A 17,305-nucleotide genomic window follows, 5' to 3' on the forward strand; every position below is an offset into this window, starting at 1 on the left:
AGATATTCTTTCTTAATATAATAATAAGGAAGTACGTTACCCGATAGTCTTCTATAGTAAGAATCTTACTTTAGTCGAGTATAACTATTAGATTTACGATAAGGAGTTATTAGCTATTATTCGTTATCTTAAATATTAATATTCTAAATTGAAATATATCGATATCTCTATTAAGATCTTCATGGATTATAAAGGCTTAATATACTTTATCGAAGAAAGAGACCTTAGCCATCGTTAAGCCCGCTATTTGAATATACTATTCGAATTTAATATAAAGATTATTTATCGATCTGGACCTTAGAATATTAAGGTCGATATACTTATACGAATAGCTGGGTATAAATTAATCGATTTCGGGGATAAACGATTACGCTAATAGTATTAAATAATTCTTATCTCTAATCGATTAAAATTAGATAGCGAATATATCGATATATATATAATCGACGACTCTATCTATTATAAGATAGTAGAGGCTAATAAGAAAGATAAATATTATATAAAAATCCGTAAGGCTATCGCCGAAAATAAGGATAAGTTTTAAGGAATTACTCTTAGTAAATGCTTCGTATAAGACGGGGTGCTTTATCATTAGAACCGTTTGTGGGTATTCGATAATATATATATCGATGTTATTCGAGAGGTATATAATTAATTATTCTACGAATATCTCGAGATAATATATACTTATAAGCTATTTAAAAGGGAATACTACTAGCGAGATATAAGAACTATTATAGCTATCTACGTTTAGAATTACTATATTTATTAGAGAGCTAAAGCGCCTCGCGATTAGGAGTATAGTTTATTATAGTCTTTATTAATCCTATAAAAGCGATAATAAGATATATCGATTAACTTCGTTATAGGCTTATCTATATTTAATAACTATAACGCTATTTAGATAGCGATTAATTAATTTACTAAGAAATATTATTACGTAACTTATTTTAATATCGATAAAGATATTATTACTAAGAAGATAGTTAACTTACTACTTAAGAAAGTATTTCGCTTATATAATCTATTAACCTTAATAATATCGAATTGAGGCTCTTAATTTATAGCTATTATATAAAAGTCTTTTTGCGAGAGATTAGATATTATAATTAAGCTATTAATAATCTTTTACTCTAAAATCGACGAATAGATTAAACGAGCGAATTAGAATATAGAGTATTATCTTTAAATATATTATAACTATATATAGAACGATTAAGTAAGATAGCTATCTATTATCGAATTCGTCGATAATAATACTATCTTATTAACTATTAATATCCTATCTTTCTTTATAAATAAGAGGTTTTATTCTCGAATAACTTTTAGCTTAAATACTATTAACTACGAGACTATACATAAGTATCTTAATATTACTCGAGTAAAGAATATTATAAACTATATAAAATAAGTTCTTAAGTATATTTAAAGTAATATAGATCGCGCTTAGAAGGCTATGGCTACGCAAGTTAATAAGTATTAATAAAAAGTTACTTTTTAAATAGATAATACGGTTTTTCTAAATAGTAAGAATATTATCTTCGATCGCTCTTCCCGTAAATTAAACTATAAAAGACTCGATTTATTTAAGATTATAGGCCTTATTAGAATCTCTTATTATCTAAAACTTCTATTAAGTATAAGAATCTATAATATCTTTTACTCTAATCTCTTAAATCTCGCGATAAATAACCTATTATTAAAATAGATAAATTCTTCGCCGAAATATATTACTATTAATAATTAAATCGAATAGATTATTAAAGAAATACTTAACTTTAAATTAATCTATAGCCGTCTTAAGTATAAAGTTAAGTGAGAAGACCTCGATAATAATCTTATCTAATATAATGCGGACGGCGATAAATTTGAAAATTATCAAGACCTGGTGAATAACTTCTATAAACGATATTTCGAAGAGCCTTATCTATAAAGGATTAACTTATAGAATAATAGAGGATACCTCGTTTTCAGTCGAATAGAAACCGTTCGATATCTTTACGATAGCCTTATTTTTTCTAAACTCGAGAATCGATCCTTTAGACTTATATTGATTGGAAATTATCTTATATATAGCCTTCCGCGTAAGCCCCCCTTATTAATATAACTCTAAAGATCTTTTAAAGCTATATTAGTATATATATAAATTACGCTATTATCGTTATTAAATATAATCGATATTAGCTAAATAATATACTATAGAGAAGATTATATTAAAGTTATTTAATATTAAATTAGAGTTTTTAGCGTTTATAGCTCGATTCGATTCGAGAGCCCTTAATTAATTACGTCGTATTATTTCACCGATATCTTATTCGCTTAAATATAGATTCGGAAATTACTATTATTTACCCCTACGCCTATAGATATAATTTTCGCTATATTACACCGATTTCCTCTTAACTAGACTTTCTATATACGTCTATACTCTAACTAATAATATCGCTATAGCGTAAGTATAAAGAGCTACTATTATCTCTAATACCTCTCATAAAGAAAGATACGATACTGGGATTCCCGGATACGATTATTTCTTTACTGTTTTTATTATTTTTCAGGCGTTAAGCGTGCATATATATCCATTTTTCTATCTTTCCACTTACTAATTATAAAATATAATTTAACGAAGAGAGAAGATAGTATTATAAGCGTACTCTTAATATACCCCTTAGCCCTATAACTAGCGAGCCTTAGCGGAGATATCCCCTATTATATTATACCTCCTTTCCACCTATATAATTCGATACCTTAGTTATCTTATTTAATATACCTATATTAATATTATATCTATATCGATTCTAATAAAAACGAGTTAATAATCGATAATTTATTTAAAATAGCGAAAGATTCGCTTAACCGCTTTTTAATAGACTTCGTTAAAATTCGAGCTATATCGAGATATTATTAAGATTATAAATATAATATCTAATTTTATACCGAGTATTATATATATTAATAATTCTATTATTAATTAATACTTAATATAAGAGACTTCGAAGATTTAAAAATTCTCTTTAAATATCTAATATCTTTCGATATCTATAAAAGTAAGTATACCTTTAAATTTCTATATATTATATTTAATAAGAAATTTTTTAATATATTTTATTTAATTAAGTTAAATAATATAATTAATATAATTTTTAATAATAGTTATATCTAGATAATAGATATATAATTCTAAATTAATTATTTTAAAATAACTATTAAATTTATCTTTAATACTCTAAATTTCTATTTTATCGAGATTAATTAAGAGAATATTATTTATATAGATTATAATAATTATAATATTATTAATAAAGATTAAGAAATTAATTATAATAGACTTAAAGCTTAATTTCTTTAAATATATAAAAAGAGTATTATATTAGATTTTTAAGGATTACTTTAAATTATATAACGCTTTCTTTAACTTATATATCTTATATTTACTATCGATTTTAAAACTCGTAAATTATATTATATAAATAATTTCCTTTATATTATTATAGAGAAAAGCGATTTTAATATTTATTTACTTTAATTTTTAATCGAGGATTATTATTAAAATAAAGATCGCTTTATAATTTATAAACTTAATTATAAAGATAAAAGTCTTATTAAAATCTACGTCTTCGCGCTATTTAAAATTACGAATTATTTATTAAGCTTTATATTATATAATCTCTTTAATAAAGTCTTATTTAAGTTTATAAATTTATTTATTATTTAGAGTATATATATTTAAGAATAAATTTATTAAGATTTAAGTATTATTAATTATAAGAAAGTTAATTTCTTTTTATATAATAAATTTCTATTTTATTTTCTAATATCTATTTATTATTATTTTTTAATAAATTTAAAATTTAAATAGTTTAAGAGTATTAGCTTTAATTAAAAAAGCGAGTAAATCTAATAAAAGATCGCGATAAGTTTTAAGAATTTTATATCGTCTAGATTACTTTAAGAGAGATTATTAATTAATTATAGATCTAATTATAGACTTTACTAAGGCTTATAAAGCTATCGAGATAAATTCTATAAGTATATTTTCGCTTAAGATTTTAAGTAATTTCGACTTTATCTTCTTTAAATATATTTATAAAGATATCTATAATAATATCTACGGCGATATCTATAAAAGTATTTATTATAAAGATATTTCTCTAATAAGAATTTATATAATAGTAATAAATTCTCTTCTAACGGCTTTAATTAAGGTAATTATTATTTTAATAAATATTTTTTATCTTATTCTTTTTAAGACTCTCTTCTTTAAAATTAATATTAAAAAAGCGATTAATAGCTCGCGTATAATCTTTTATAACGTATTTATATAGCGCTTATTTCTATTCTTAAATAGATTTTAATTATTAATCTCTCTTTTTCTAGCGAGATTAAGCTTAAATAAAATAAATTTAAAAGAAATATTATTAATCTAAATTATATTTAAATAAATTTAAATTTTATTATTTAATATTAATATATAATAAAATTAATTAGCTTTATAATTAATTAAGCGCTTCTTATAAATATAATTCTTATATTTAATTTAATTAATATTTAATAAATATATTTAATAGAAACTAGTCTATTTAATAATTCGAAAATATAAAATATTAAATAAATAGTTTATAGAGGCCTTATAAGAGATAATATCTCTTTTTAATATCGATTATAGATTATATAGATAATTAGAAGTCTATACGAATTTCGATTAATACTTTTATAATAGTCTACTCTCTTTAAATATAGCGTTAATCTTATATTATATCGTTTAATTAAGATATTTAAATTTATTATTTATTTAAGAATTATTAGATATAATATTTTTCTAGATAATCTCTTTAATAAATTAAAAAGTATATATATTATAATTATTATACTCGAAATTATAGTCGCTACGAAATCTAATATAAATATAATCTTTATATTTAATTTAATTTAAAAAAAACTTAAACGCCGTAAGAATTATAAGATTATTTTTATTAGAAAATAAGAATATAGCGAAATAAAGCGTTTTATTATCTAGAAAAATTATTATTTATTTATAATTATTATAAAAAATAGAGAAAAACCTTTAAAGATTATTATAAATTAAGTTATTTTTCTAATAATCTAACGTTATATAACGCTTATATAATTTAACTTTTATATTAATAATATTATACGATTTATATATATTCTTAGAAGATAAAATAAATAAATTTATTTCGATATATATTTTAACTAATTTCTTTAAATTCTAATATCTTAAATAGTTATAATAAGCGTGCTATATATATAAGATTTTCTTATTAATTTAAGAATCTAGAGTATTAGCGAATAAGAATAAGAATAAGAATTTAGATTTAGATATAGATATAGATATAGTAGACTTATTATAGATAGAGATATCTCTATTAATAACTGCTAAGTATATAAAGATCTCTATTTATATATTTAGCGTATAAAGATAATTACGCTAATATCTAAAAATAATATTATACTTCTTTATTTTAATATTTTTAAGTATAAATTAAAGCGAATAGTTTTAATTTTTAAGTTATCTTTAAGAAATTAGATTAAAGCTACTATTAGAGATATATTAGATATCTTTTATATATAAGATTTATTTATTTTTAAGATCTTTATATTTAAATTTAATACGTTTAAAATTAATAGTTATAATTAAGCTATTAATTTTATTAATTAAACGATATAATTTAAATAGAGTAAAGATTTAAAAAATTAAGAAGTTATAAGTAATATATTAAATATAAATATTATTAATAAATTATAGATATAATAATATAGCGATTATAAATATCGAAGAAGTTTAAGCTATAATCTTTAAGCTTTTTTTTAATAGAGAAATAATAGACTCGATTTTATAAGAATTAAGAATTAGTAATAAGATATATAATATTCTTTAGATTAGAGTTAATATATATTATAAAATTATATATTATTACTAACTAGATATACGTAATAATAATCTTAATATTACTAAATTAGCGATTAATAATAAACTTATTATTTTAAATATTTTTATCTTTATCTTTATTATTCGAGTTAAAGAAATTATTATTATTATCTCTCTTATCGTTATCTTTATTATTATAATTATCGCGATCTTTATAATTACTATAATCTCCTTTACTACTATTATTATCTTATTTCTTAAATTTAAAATATAGAGTAATATATTTAATATTATTATATTAATTCTTTTTATAATAATTATAATACTTATAAGTTTAAATATAAATATAAAAGTTTCTAATATAGATCTCTTATTAAATTCTATATTCGATAATTTCGTTAGTAATAATTAACGTAATAATACTCTATAAATTATATATAAAGAATTTATTAATTAGCGTAATTAGTATATAGACTTTAATACTAATTAAGTTAATAAAATTAATTATAATATTAATAAATTAAGTAATTACGTAATTTAGATTAAACTTTATAATATTATTATTTTTAAAGATATCGTAATTTTAATTATATTATTTATAATATAAATTATATAAAGAATCTAAGTTTAAATAAAAGCGATAAATTTTTTAATTCTTATCGAATTTTAGCTTTAAGAATAAATTATCGAATTTATTTAGAATCTCTATAAATCTATTAATATAGAATTAAAAGTTATTATTATACTTCGTAAAAGTAATATTATTTATTTTTCTAAATATGAAATTAAAAATATTTAAATCTTAAGACTTAAACTTATTTAGAGTCTCTTAGATTTCTTTAATATTAATCTTATTTTTAATCTTAGAATACGAGTTTTTTTTATAATACGATTTTAGTATAATATAGATTTAATCTTATATTTATAGCTAACTATTAATCTAGAATTCGATAATAATAATATTAATAATTAATTTTATATAATCTTTTTTAATATAACGCTATAATCTAAATAACTTTAATTTATTCTTAAATTATTATTTTTAGATTTAATAGTTAAAGATATTTTTAAACTTATTAATATTATCGAGATAACTTAAAAAGATTAAAATTTTAAATTTCTTAAAAGATATAATATTTAGAGATTTAATAAACTCTCTTTATTAGAGAATAAACTAAATAAATTAAATAAGCTCGCTCTATTAAAGCTTAAACTTAAGAATAAAACTTATATATTAATAGAACTTAGAGAAATAGTTAAGATAAATAATATTAATAAAATTAAATACGCTTAAAGATTAAAGAGATCTTTATTAGATATCGACTTTAATAGAGATTTAAAGATAAATTATTTTAATATTAAATTAAAATCGATAAGAGAGCTTAATATATACTTACTCTCGCTATTAGAATATTTCTTATAGTATATTAGAGATTTAAATATATAAGAAAAGTCTTATTAAGCTTTAAAATTAGCTCGATATAATTTAAATCTTTATTTATAAAAGTTTATTATTTATTAATACTCGAAATAGTAAATAGTATTCTATTAAGAAGTTAAATAATTAATAAATATTAAAGATATTAAAGTAATCTAAAAATATTATAATAGTAGAGACTTATCTCTTATACGTAGATATAATATTATATTATTAAGATTATACTAATTATCTTAATAGTTAAAAGCTTTATTTATCTTCTCTAAAATTAACTTAATTAAAATTTAAGATCGAGATTAATCGTAAGATTATTTACTTGCTATTAAGGTATTTTACCTCTAAGATAAATACTTATATCGAGACTTCTTTATAATAATAAGAATTTCTTTTCTCTTTCGCTTTCGAGATTAAGATTCTTACTCTTTTAATTAATATATTTTCTATTAATAATAATTAGAAATTATATAATTAGCGTTAAAGCTAAGATTATTTTTTTTTAAATTATATTTCTCTTAGCGGTAACTAAAATAGCTAGTTTTTAGCCTTTATTATAAATATTTTATAATTAAATAAATACGAAGTCTAAATACTCGTTATCTAATTCTTTAATATTTATAATATATAAATAAAGGCGTATTATTTCTTTATTTAGCGTATTCTATATAGAGAAGTTATTAAAATATAAAGGTAGAATACTTAGTTATATTAACTATAAAGTTCTATAGAAGAAAAGAGCGACTTAATACGAACGCGCTAAGGCGTATCACGTGACGTAGTCATATAACCGCCAAGACGCTAAGAGTTACGTAACCCGAATTTCAATACTCCTCTTCGTATATATTCTCTTATAAGCGAAACTTAATAAATATAAAGTTTAATACTAACGGCGTTAAAACTAGATAGATAAGATAAGACTAATATTAAATAATAAGAGTAAATTAGTATCAAGTAGCTAAGATAAGTTAGTGCCGAGTAATTAGCGTGAAAATATATCTTCTATACCTCTACCCCCCCCTATATAAACGAAGTTAAAAAACGTAAGATTTAAAGTTCGCGACATTTAAAACAGGGTAGATAAAGTGAAAAGTCGAAATCTGAAAACGACTATATTAAACCATGGCCCCCATTTAAATATAACTCAAATTCCACTTTTTATCAAAAAACGGTTTTTCGGAAATTTTATTTCTAGGCCATCTGATATATATCAAAAATCGATTAATTCGAGGTCGGAGAATATATGTGAGGGTAGCTAAATAAAATGATTGAAAGAAATCCTTCTAGCTATATATCGCCGGCTGTAAGGCCCTTACGGAAGTTATTTCAGATATCTAGTTCTTAATAATAGTAGCTAGCAATAGTAATTTGAAGGTGTAATATCTAAGGCGTTAATAACGAATAAGTATAAATCTCTTAAAAGAGCTCTAAAAGATTAATAACGATAGCGGCAATAGCGCTGAAGAAATAGCTATTCCGATATAAAATGGCGAGTCCGCAGAGTACTCTAATATGGCGGCTCGGCGAGCGACTTAAGTCGATCATCTATAGTGCGAGGATTAATGAAATAGCTTTCTTGAAGTAGGCGGCTCTCTTATATTAAGATTATTAAGCTATAATAAGATTATAGACGATATTTCAATCTAATAAATTAACGAAATCTCTTAAACTTATTCTTATTAAGGGCCTTAATAAGATCGTTAATTATTTATCGATCGATAGAAATATAGTCTAAAGCGACGTTTCTAGCGATAATTTATTTCTATATATAATAATATTAAATATTAATATATTTAATATAGATATAAAATTAGACGTTCTTAGCTAGTGCTATAGCGCCTTAATTATTATAAAAAATAATTATCGCTTATATTTATTTATTATTAAAATTAAGCTAATTTAATAAATCGCGTAATTAAATTATTTTCTTAATAATTTATATTTAATCGATATATTTAGCTTTATAAATTAAGAGTATTATAATAAATTATCGCTTCGATAATTAACTAATAATCTCGCTATTAATATTAAATATATATTTAAATATAAAGCGATAAATATCTTAATTATTAACTTAATCGATATCGATATAACCGTTAAAGATTTTAGATCTTCTTTAAAGATAAGTTAATAATTAACGATTTATCTAAAATAGCGAAAGATTTACTTAATCGCTTTTTAATAAACTTTATTAGAGTTTAAGCTATATTAAAATATTATCGAGATTATAAATATAATATTTAATCTTATATCGAGTATTATATATATTAATAATTTTATTATTAATTAATACTCGATATAAGAGACTTCGAAGATTTAAAAGTTCTCTTCGAATATCTAATATCTTTCGATATTTATAAAAATAGATATATCTTTAAATTCTTATATATTATACTTAGTAAGAAACTTTTTAATATACTTTATTTAATTAAATTAAATAATATAATTAATATAATTTTTAATAATAGTTATATCTAGATAATAAATATATAAGTCTAAATTAGTTATTTTAAAGCGATTATTAAGCTTATTTTTAATACTCTAAATTTCTACTTTATCGAGATTAATTAAGAGGATATTATTTATATAGATTATAATAATTATAATATTATTAATAAAGATTAAGAAATTAATTATAATAGACTTAAAGTCTAATTTCTTTAGATATATAAAGAGAATATTATATTAGATTCTCGAGGATTACTTTAAATCGTATAGCGCCTTCTTTAATTTATATATTTTATATTTATTATTAATTTTAAAGTCTATAAACTATATTATATAGATAATTTTCTTTATATTATTATAGAGAAAAGTAATTTTAATATTTATTTACTTTAATTTTTAATCGAGGGTTATTGCTAAAATAAAGATCGCTTTATAATTTATAAATTTAACTATAAAGACGAAAGTCTTATTAAAATTTATATCTTCGCGCTATTTAAAATTATAAATTATTTATTAAACTTTATATCGTATAATCTCTCTAATAAGATCTCGCTTAAGTTTATAAATCTATTTATTATCTAAAATATATATATTTAAAAATAGATTTATTAAGATTTAAGTATCGTTAACTATAAAAGAATTAACTTCTTTCTATATAATAAGTTTTTATTTTATTTTTCAATATTTATTTACTATTATTTTTTAATATATTTAAGATTTAAATAGCTTAAAAGTATTAGCTTTAATTAAAAGAATAAGTAGATCTAGCGAAAGATCGCGATAAATTTTAAGAATTTTATATCGCTTAAGTTACTTTAAGAAAGACTATTAATTAATTATAAACTTAATTATAGACTTTACTAAGACTTATAAAGCTATTAAAATAAATTTCATAAATATATTTTCACTTAGAGTTTTAAGTGATTTTAATTTAATCTCCTCTAAATATATATATAAAGATATTTATAATAGTATCTATAACGATATCTACGGCGGAGATATCTATAAAGATACTTTTCTAATAGAAATTTATATAATAATAATAAATTCTCTTTTAACGACTTTAGCTAGGGTAGTAATCGAGGTAATTATTACTTCGATAAATATTTTTTATCTTATTTTTTTTAAAGCTCTCTTCTTTAAAATTAATATTAAAAAGGCGGTTAATAGCTTATATATAATCTTTTATAACGTATTTATATAACACTTATTTCTATTCTTAAATAGATTTTAATTATTAATCTCTCTTTTTTTAATAGAGTTAAGCTTAAATAAAATTAGCTTAAAAAAGATATTATTAATTTAAATTATATTTAAATAAATCTAAATTTTATTATTTAATATTAATATATAATAAAATTAATTAGCTTTATAATTAACTAAGCGCCTCTTATAGATATAATTCTTATATTTAATTTAATCGATATTTAATAGATATATTTAATAGAAATTAGTTTATTTAATAATTTAAAGATATAAAATATTAGATAAATAGTTTATAAAGGCTTTATAAGAGGTAATATTTCTTTTTAATATCGATTATAGATTATATAAATAATTAGAAGCTTATATAAATTTCGACTAATACTTTTATAATAGCCACCTTTCTTTAAATATAGCGTTAATCTTACTTTATATCGTTTAACTAAAATATTTAAATTTATTATTTATTTAAAAGTTATTAGATATAATATTTTTCTAGATAATTTCTTTAATAAATTAAAAAGTATATATATTATAATTATTATACTCGAAATTATAATTATTATAAAATCTAATATAAATATAATCTTTATATTTAATTTAATTTAGAAAAAACTTAAACGCTATAAGAATTATAGAATTATTTTTATTAGAAAATAAGAATATAGTAAAATAAAGCGTTTTATCGTCTAGAAAGATTACTATTTATTTATAATTATTATAAAAAATAAAGAAAAACTCTTAGAGATTATTATAAATTAGATTATTTTTCTAATAATTTAATATTATATAACGCTTATATAATTTAATTTTTATATTAATAATATTATATAATTTATATATATTCTCTAAAGAATAAAATAGATAAGTTTATTTTAATATATATTTTAGTTAATTTCTTTAGATTCTAATACTCTAAATAGCTATAACGAGCGTGTTATATATATAAGATTTTTTTATTAATTTAAGAATCTAAGATATTAGTAAATAAGAATAAGAATTTAGATTTAGATATAGATATAGATATAATAAATTTATTATAGATAGAAATATCTTTATTAATAACTACTAAGTATATAAAAGTCTCTACTTATATATTTAGCGTATAAAAATAATTACGCTAGCGTTTAAAAATAATATTATACTTTTTTACTTTAATATTTCTAAATATAAACTAAAGCGAATAGTTTTAATTTTTAAGTTATTTTTAAGAAATTAGATTAAAGCTACTATTAAAAATATATTAGATATCTTTTATATATAGAATTTATTTATTTTTAAGATTCTTATATTTAAGCTTAATACGCTCGAAGTTAATAGCTATAATTAAACTATTAACTTTATTAATTAAATAATATAATTTAAATAGAATAAAGATTTAAAAGATTAAGAAGTTATAAGTAATATATTAAGTATAAATATTATTAATAAATTATAGATATAATAATATAGCGATTATAAATATTAAAAAAGTTTAAGCTATAGTCTTTAGACTCTTTTTAATAAAGAAATAATAAACTTAATTTTATAAAAATTAAGAATTAATAATAAGATATATAGTATTCTTTAAGTTAAAGTTAATATATATTATAAAACTATATATTATTACTAGTTAAGTATATATAATAATAGTCTTAATATTATTAAACTAGCGATCGATAATAAACTTATTATTTTAAATATTTTTATCTTTATTATTCGAGTTAGAGAAATTATTATTATTATTATCTTTATTATTATAATTATTATAATTATTATAATCTTTATAATCGCTATAATCTCCTCTACTACTATTACTATTTTATTTCTTAAATTTAAAATATAGAAAGATATATTCGATATTATTATATTAGTTCTTTTTATAATAATTATAATACTTATAAGTCTAAGTATAAGTATAAAAGTTATTAATATAAGTTTTTTATTAAATTCTATACTCGATAGCTTTATCGGTGATAATTAATATAATAATACTTTATAAGTTATATATAAAAAATTTATTAATTAGCGTAATTAGTATATAGACTTTAATACTAATTAAGTTAATAAAATTAGTTATAATATTAATAAATTAAATAATTATATAATTTAGATTAAACTTTATAATATTATTATTCTTAAAAATATCGTAATTTTAATTATATTATTTATAGTATAAATTATATAAGAAACTTAAGCTTAAATAAAAGCGATAGATTTTTTAATTCTTATTAAACTTTAGCTTTAAAAATAAATTATCGAATTTATTTAGAATCTTTATAAATTTATTAATATAGAATTAAAAGTTATTATTATACCTCGTAAGAGTAATATTATTTATTTTTCTAAAAATAAAATTAAGAATATTTAAGCTTCGAGATTTAAACTTATTTAGAGTCTTCTAGACTTCTTTAATATTAATCTTATTCTTAATTTTAGAATATAAGTTTTTTTATAATACGATTTTAGTATAATATAGATTTAATTTTATATCTATAATTAATTATTAATTTAGACTTTAATAATAATAGTATTAATAATTAGCTTTATATAGTTTTTTTCGATATAGCGCTATAGTCTAAGTAGCTTTAATTTATTCTTAAACTATTACTTTTAAATTTAATAATTAAAAATATTTTTAAATTTATTAATATTATCGAGACGACTTAGAAAAATTAATATTTTAAATTTCTCGAAAGATATAATATTTAAAGACTTAATAAGCTTTCTTTATTAGAGAATAAATTAAATAAATTAAATAAGCTCGCTTTATTAAAGCTTAAGTTTAAGAATAGAGTTTATATATTAATAGAGCTTAAAGAAGTAGTTAAAGTAAGCGATATTAGCGAGATTAAGCGCGCTTAAAAACTAAAGAGATCTTTATTAAATATTAACTTTAATAAAGACTTAGAGATAAATTACTTTAATATCGAATTAAAATTAATAAGAAAGCTTAATATATACTTACTCTCGCTATTAAAATATTCTTTATAATACGCTAGAGATTTAAGCGTATAAGAGAAATCTCGCTAAGCTTTAAGATTAGCTCGATATAGCTTAAATCTTTATTTATAAAGATTTATTATCTATTAATACTCGAAATAGTAAATAATATTCTATTAAGAAATTAAATAATTAATAAATATTAAAGATATTAAAGTAATTTAAAAATATCGTAATAATAAAAATCTATCTCTTATATATAGATATAGTACTATATTATTAAGATTATATTAATTATCTTAATAATTAAAAGCTTTATTTATCTTCTCTAAAATTAACTTAATTAAAGTTTAAGATCGAGATCGATCGTAAGGTTATTTATTTATTATCGAGATATTTTATCTCTAAAATAAGTACTCGCGCTAAGGCTTCTTTATAATAATAGAAATTTCTTTTCCCTTTCGCTTTTAAGACTAAGGTTTTTATTTTTTTAATTAATATATCTTTATTAGCGATAGCTGAGAATTATATAATTAACGTTAAAGCTAAAGTTATTTTCTTTTAAATTATACTTCTCTTAGCGGTAGCTAAGATAACTAGTTTCTAGTCTTTATTACGAATATTTCGTAATTAAATAAATACGAAGTCTAAATACTCGCTATCTAATTCTTTAATATTTACGATATATAAATAAAGGCGTATTACTTCTTTATTTAGCGTATTCTATATAGAGAAGCTAATAATATTTTAGAGATCTTAGCGATAATATAATTTAATTAATCGTATAGCGGTTTCGGTAATCTCGGCTAGATATAATATATCTCGACTCGCTTTATATTATTTTAGTTAAGAAGTGAAAGCGCTTAAGTGATAGCCCTTAGCCTTCGAATTATAGACGAATTATAGCTATTTAAACCTAGAACGATTATTTTAAAGTAGGAATTTTCTATATTAAGGAGGTTAATAAAGTCTTCTATAGTTATAATTACCTTTATTATAATAGATATAAATATCTAAAGATAATTATAACTATAGCGGTAAATTATATTATTACTAAAATAATTATCGAATATAGCTCGGGCTTATAATTTATTAAAATATAAAAGTAAGATACTTAGTTATATTAACTATAAAGTTCTATAAAAGAAAAGAGCGACTTAATACGGACGCGCTAAGGCGTATTACGTGACGTAATTACGTAATTATTAAGACGTTAAGAATTACGTAATTCGAATTTTAATAAAGTTAATAATATTCTAAAGATCTTAATAATAATATAATTTAATTAATTATATAGCGGCTTCGATAATTTCGACTAGATATAATATATCTTAACTTATTTTATATTATTTTAAATAAAAAGTAAGAGCGCTTAAGCGATAGTTCTTAGTCTCTAAATTATAAGCGAATTATAACTATTTAAATCTAGAATAACTATTTTAAAATAGAAATTTCCTATATTAAGAAGATTAATAAAGTCTTCTATAGTTATAATTATCTTTATTATAATAAATATAAATATTTAAAAATAATCGTAGCTATAGCGATAGATTATATTATTACTAAAATAATTATTAGATAAAGCTCGAGCTTATAATCTATTAAAATATAAAGATAGAATACTTAGTTATATTAATTATAAAGTTCTATAAAAGAAAAGAGCGACTTAATACGGGCGCACTAAGATATATCACGTGACGCGGTCACGTAACCGCCAAGACGCTAAGAGTTACGTGATTCGAATTTTAATAGCCTTAGATATATCTAGTAAGTTATCGATATTACTCTCTTAGACGATAGCGACTTTATCTAAAGTAGAACGATTATAAATATATAGATTATAATATTATAGATTCTTATAAAGTAGCTTATAGCTCCGTATATTCGAATCGATTTCTAGTCTTTTAGATATCGATTTAAAGGCGTTAATATAGAAATTAATACTTTTAAGATTTATAGCTATTTTACGATAAAGCGTTTAATTAATATAATTATAGTAGTTATATCTAATAAAGTTAATATAAAAAACGCGATTAAAAGAAAGTTATATCGTATTATAAATTAATCTTAAATATTATTTATAATATAGATTTAATTAAATATCGATTTTTCGCTCTTTAAAGACGTTAAGATAGATATATAAGTAATAATTACTCTCTAAATTTTATATATATACGAGGCGATTAAATAATTAATAATAATCTATTATAAGGCTATAGAGATTATATTATTATACTAAACGCTATAGCGATAAAATTCTTTATTATTATTAATAAGATTCGAGGTCTTTAGCGTTAAAGAGTAAAGGATTTAATTAATAATATACTCGCTAGAGTTAATTAAATCGTTTATACTTATTTTAATATCTTTATAATCTTATTTTATATCGTTTATCTTATCTATTTTAGATATATTAACTTTAATCTTTTCGCTATTATAATATTACTCGATTATCTTATCTTTTTATAACGCTATATTATAGCGATTATAAATCTAATTTATAGAATCTAAATTATATTATATAGGCTCTATAATATATAGATAACGCGCGATATAACTAGCGAGCCTTATTAAAGACTAAGTAGAATTTAAATAAAAGCTAGAAGATAGACTAAAAGAATATAAATTATTAAAAGAATTATTATTAAAGAAGTCTACTAATAAGTCTTATAATAGAGAATCTTTAATAACGTCTTTCTCTTATTTAGAAGCTTCTTCTTAATAATATTTAAAATCTAATATATATTAAGAGGCTTTAAAATAGAGTAATAAAGAATAAATAGAGAAGAAAGACGCGTTTTAGAAGATAGTATCGCTAAGTTAAAAGATATTATCGCTAGCTTAAAAGAAGTATATAGAGAAGAATATATTTATTCGAACTCTTTTTAAGAATCTTTTAACGCGTTTATAAGTAGTAATAGATAGTTAAACTCGCTTACGACCTCGATTATTAGTAATAGCGAATTCGCTAAGAGATAACCTAGAGGTATTAATAGAGGATTTAAAAGGCGAGCGAAAGGGATATATATCTTAGATACTTAGTAATATTTAGGCGAGGGGTATCGAGGGCGAATTTATTTATAATTGATAAATTAATAGAATTATAGAAGAAGAATAATTATATAAATAGATAAAAGAATTATTATTCGATCTTAAATACGTCTAATATAACTACTATAACTACTATATTTAAATATTTATTTAATCTATTAATAGTAGATTAAACTTTATTATTTTTATAGCGTTAGAAAGCGTATACTAAGCTCTATAATTTACGAAATTATAAAGAAATAGCATTTATAGAAAGCTAGTTATTTTAGAGTATAAAACTTCTATATATAAATTTTTAATAAGAGAGCTTAAAAGGGCTAGCGAGCTAATTTAGTTAGTCTAGTTAAAAGGCGTAATAA

The sequence above is a fragment of the Letharia columbiana genome, assembly GCF_014066305.1.
Source record: "Letharia columbiana isolate WasteWater2 chromosome Unknown Sc0000002_s0, whole genome shotgun sequence".
NCBI classification, from domain to species: Eukaryota; Fungi; Ascomycota; class Lecanoromycetes; order Lecanorales; family Parmeliaceae; genus Letharia; species Letharia columbiana.